The following is a 5,682-nucleotide window of genomic DNA, read 5'->3' as shown; positions in this document are numbered from 1 at the left end:
CAAGACCCTCGATAAGCCCCCAAGGTGTGAAACCTTGCTTTTGAATATTTGTATTTTCATGCTTGAGGTTTTCTACACTTTTTTAGCTCTTTCTTTTTCTTTAGAATTTATTTCATTTTTATAAGTGTGGGCAATCCCGATCATGCGGTCTATCACTCACTTGGCATTCATGTTTCTCAGGCACGGTACCGAGCACTCGATAAGAGACGCAATCTGAGACATGTTAATATCAAAGACATGTTCATGTCAATGACATTGGAACACTTGCCCTTTTGTACACTTTTATTTATTTTTTGCTTATTTTTTTCTATTTTAATCTTTTGAAGTTACTCAAGCTTTTTATGAAATTAAATATTTCATAAGTTGCACACCATCCCATCCCAAAGTTAGGTAGATATGAGTTGAAAAATGAAAGGTCTGTCATTAGATGAGGCTCAAAGTGGTTTATCAAGAATGGATTGTATATTTTAAGGGTGAAAGGTAATATGATGTGGCTACAAGGGCTGCCTCAAATCATTGGTATACCTTGTGCTTAGTTTGACATGGTTTTTTTTTTTTTTTTTTTTTTTTTTTTTTTTTTTTGCAATGCAATGATCATATGCAAGGAAATAAATGCTCATTTTATTAAAAGGGGAAAAATAAAGAATCTACAAAATTAAATTCAAGGGAAAAGAAAGGTGCCTATGCTAGATTTATTGGGGGAAGAAAAAAAAAGAAAAGGAAAAAGATGTCATGAAATCTTGTCGTTGAAGCTTGCCTCTTGTCTTGTGTTGTTTGCTTCATCATCACCCAGTCTTCTCGCTAGCTAGAGGCAATGGGATATTGTTTGCTTCTTTGAGATCTTGAATGAGATTTTGAAATCTATAGCATTCATTAGTGGTATGATCGCGTCCTCGATGGTACTTGCAATAAGAGTTGGGATTCCATCTCGAAGATCGATTTTCTGGCGTTGGATCCTCGATAGGGCCAATAGGTTTGATTAATCCTTGATCATAGAGACGATCGAAAGCAGCATCGTAGGTCATTCCAATGGGTGTGAACTCTCTCCTGGGTTTCCTTTTAGATCCTTGATTGTCCATGGCTAAGACACCGTTATGGTCAAAGGTATTAACATTATTACTAGAGTGGGCGTTTTCGGAAGAAGAAGGATTGTCGTTCTTCTTTCCTTTCCAGCCACCGTGGTTACTATTTTTAGTAGATTTTTTCTTTGCGAGGTCATCTTCGATTTCAATTCCGATGTCATAAACGGCTTTGAAAGTATTCAAATTATGTTGATATTTTAAATGCTTCGAATACTTCTCTTGGAGATTCTTGATAAACAACCTCACAGATTCTTTTTCAGTGGGCACCTCAATCATCTTAGCGAAAGTTTCCCTCCACTTATTAAAGAAAGAAGTAAAGCCTTCATTCTCTTTTTGTCTTAGCATCTCAAGTTGTCTATAATTGGTTTCAACTTGAATATTACACTTGTATCTATCAATGAAAGCGTTTACTATTGACTCCCGAGTAGAGGTTTTCTTTTTGTCAAGGGAGAAAAACCATTGTTGGCAAACGGTTTCAAGAGATAGAGAGAATATAGTGGGAAACACTTTCTTATCAATACCCTTAACACTCATTATTGTTTCAAAAGCTCTTAGATGAAAATAAGGATTGTCAGTTGCCTTGAATTTTGGGATGTCGTTGGCATTGAACTTATGCGAAAGAAGTTCTTTATCCACCAAGACCCCTTGTGAACTAATGCCCTGAAATTTATAGTCACTAGATAGCTTGCTCAAGCTTTCTTGCATGAGGTTCATTTGTTGTTGCTTCACAGGGTCATGAATTTTGAGGGTTAAAGCCTTTAACACCTCAGTAACGTCACTCAATTGACTCCTAAGTTCATTAACTTCCTCTTGGGTTGCCATTATCCTTTTAGTCTTCCTCTTTTGACGAATCAGTTTATCAAAAAGTGAGACTTGAATAAAGAGGTTATCCTTGATTAATCGCCCTTCTCTCCTCGACCAAGTACTGTGGAAAAGGAATTTGGGGATATTCATTGTTAATTGTTTGACTCAAACTTTATTCAACATGCAATGGATAGAAGAAGGTAGAAAAATGAGGGTGGTGATATGGAGAAAGCATGTAGATGGAGAGATGTGAAGAAATTAGGAATAGAATGTACCCCCAACTCGAACGACGGAAAAAGCCGACTTATGCATGAATCCAAGACATGGTCATGGTGGCATATACAAATTGTGTTCTAAACTAGTGAGTGTAGGCGACATGTTAAGTCTCGTTTCATGACCATGTGGCTAGACTATGTGACTAGACTCAAACAAAGACTAAGTTAAGACTTCACGTATATGCATTAAACTGGACAGGCTGTGGTATTTTAGTCATAACTTTTAATCTGTGACTCTGATTGGGATGAAACCAACGCAAAATTAAAGATAAAACTCGGGGCTACAGATCCATAGGCTATACAACTCGTAGTTTTTCCTAGAACTCCGGCTATGACCAAAACAAGTTGATGTTTGTGCAGTATACGGGAATAAAAATGCGGGTTGACTTAAAGGACTATGACTCGATTTTAGACATATTTATCAGCTCAAATTAATTAATTAATTAATTAAGCAAAATCCTTTAGTCATTAATTAGTTTATTAAGACTTATTTACAAATACAAGTCAAACCAAACGGTTAGTTTAGTCACATAATAAGTATGCACAAGTAAAAGATCCACAAGTAGTCAAGTAGTCACAACATGATGCAATGAGTTTGCAACCTAACCATGGCTCTAGTTCTCTAAAGTTTGGGATATGCGTTAGTCAAAGAGGGTCCATGGTTAATTTTCCGGATGCACCGCGTGGAAGCCTAACCGTGAATGGTTGGCACGAGTGGATGGGACACCGCGAGCTTTAGAAAAAACTCGCTTCCATAGTTTGGTGAATTCAACATTCTCGGATGTACCCTTTGTTTCTCAGAGCGTTCAAACAGGTAGATGGAGCATGAATTCCCAGAGGGTTATGTTCATATGTAGAACACATATGGGTTTCAGAAAAGTGAGAAAAACTCAATCAGGAAGTAGGATCGAGCAAACAATGCGAAAAACTGGTCGAAATTAGAACGCATATTTCTTGCTTGGTATTGGAAGAATTTGGCGCCAGCAAACAGAGATTGGCGCCGATTTTTGGCTGTAGCGCCTGGCGACAGAGCTGTCGTCTGGCGCTACAATCAAATTCCTAGCGCTTATCTTCTGTTCGCTGACGCTAATTCCTACATGCCTCAGTAGCTTTCTGTGCTCGATAAAATTTTCCAGATTCGCGCAGTGTTATTTCGGTCCTAGTTGTGAAAGATATTCCTCAAATTTCAAACGTGTAAAAATCCTATGTTTTAACTCATGACGGATGGTCTTTTCAATGAGATCTTTTTTATGCATATGAAAATAATGTTAATCAAAATTACGCACATGAAATACTTAGAACGTTTCGAGTCTCATCCACTCATTCTAAATCATTGCCGAAATAAATTTCAGGAATTAAAATAGAAATTCTCCCCATTGTGATCCGTGCCATTTATGGAACCTTTAAGCTATGTTTTCTTTATATTTCTATGCTCCTTTGTAGTCGTTTATGTCGTGTTTTTAGAGAATAATGCTCGATTCGCGTGTTTTTGTGTTAATTTAGAGAAATGCATGCTTTTAATGGCTTTCTTATCATTATATTCATTTCTCGGCTATTTCTCTTGCTTCTCTGTTTCTTTGTCTTGTTTTGTAGGTACATCGCGGGCTATATGCATGGGAATTGAAAATAGCACCCACTAGGATTAATATGCACTTTTCGGAATTGAATTTGAGTTTGAAACAAAGGAAAACGAAGGATTGCAAAGTATCAAATAGGACCTTTGTGCATTGTTTTAGTCATATCTCAAGTTTTACAGATCGAATTAGGGTGATTCAAGTTGGGTTGGAAACTAGACTTGTAGAGCTTTCCAATGATAGGTCGCACGTCTTCATACAATTCATAGATCGGAAGTTACAGCCTTCTGAAGTTGGCCTTGGAATACTGCCGCGGGCGCGGGCTACAGTAACCGCGGGCGCGGGCTACAGTAACCGCGGGCGCGGGGTTGCTGCAGCTCCAAAACTGTCGTATTTGGGAAGTAAGCACCTGCGGTTGTCCCGAGGGCTCCCCGAGGACGCGGGCCTTGGCCCCGCGGGCGCAGGCTTGGGCCGCGGGCGCAGGCTTGGGCCGCGGGCGCGGCTATCGGGGTGTCCGCTCCCCTCCGCGGCCGCGGCCGATTTCTCCGCGGGCGCGGGTTTCTGGGTCTTTTACGATTTTAAGCTTCTTTTCTCCTTTTGTTTATCTAGTTTTTTGGTTTCCTTTATTCTTCATGCATGTAATTCTTTAGTTTTAGAATAGTTTTCTCTCTCTTAGGTTGAGAGCTTCTCTCTCTAGATTAGGCTAGATTAGGAGTAGTTTTAGAGAGAGAAAGTGAGGAATTTCAATAGTGATTGAGAGATTGAAGATGCAAGTGTGACAATTGTGTTGGAGATCTTCTTAATTATCAATGAGAATTTCTAAACTCTATCTCATTCAATTGCTTTGTTTAATTTGATGTTTGTTTGGTTTAATTTTGATATTTGATGTTTGATTAGAGTAATTGTTCTTGATATTTTGTTGATTCTTGTTCTCTATAGTTGATAGTTGATTTGATGATGTTGTTTGAGTAGTTGTTGGCTAGGAATTGAGGGAAACTTGTATGATTGATTAATTGTGATTAATTTTGGAATTGTGTTGATTAATTGTTGAGATTAAAGTGATTAGTGAAGGTTTGCATGTGTGTAATTCAATTTGGCCTTGAGAATTATGCTAGATTGCATTGTAATTGCTAATGACATGAACAATTGATTTAGGAATTGCAATTATCGATTGGTTTTGATTGTGATTCTCTTAGTTTTTTATTCATAGTGAACCCTATCTTAACAATTAGGAGATAGCTCTTTGATTCCTATTGATTGCTCTTATCACTTAGTCCTCACAACCTTTGATTGGCATGCTCTTCCCAAGTTGTTGCAATTGACATGATTACTTGTTGATCCACGTTCCTAGTGTTTTATTTCCTTGTTTACTTGTTTTGTTAGTTGTTAGTATTCTCTCTTACCTTCGTCTTCGACCTAGCTTAGGCGCATAATTGAAAGTGCTTGAACATTACCGTTCCTTTGGGTTCGACCCTTGACTTGCCTCTATACCCGTATTTAGGTTTGTTAAGTGTTTATAAATTTAGTTTGACCGAGGGAATATTAGATAACGACCTAGTTTTCCCCTTGTCACAGTGGAGTCGCCAAAAACTAAAGTACGGTCGTCCAAAAGGAAGGAAGATAGAGCAAAAGAGTCGCCAACAAGTTTTAGGAAATTGTAAACCGTTCACGAGGTGAAGGTTACACCCCTTAACGATCCAGGAGATCGTCAACTCCAATATGTCTGGAACCATGACTGGTAGTTTGGGGATGAAGGTACAAATCCAACTTAAAAGATATTGAACCTGCCCTAATAATAGGCCTCTACTTTATTCTGATCGTATTCATGTGCGCTTTCTGACTAACATGCTATCAATGGGATTAACCCTAAACCTGTTTATCTATTTTGGTTGAATATTAGTGCACAAATAAACTATTATTGGCGATCACTTGAATTATAATCAAATT

This window comes from Chenopodium quinoa, unplaced genomic scaffold (genome assembly GCF_001683475.1).
Source record: "Chenopodium quinoa cultivar QQ74 unplaced genomic scaffold, ASM168347v1, whole genome shotgun sequence".
NCBI lineage: Eukaryota > Viridiplantae > Streptophyta > Magnoliopsida > Caryophyllales > Amaranthaceae > Chenopodium > Chenopodium quinoa.
This window is presented reverse-complemented; position numbering follows the sequence as displayed.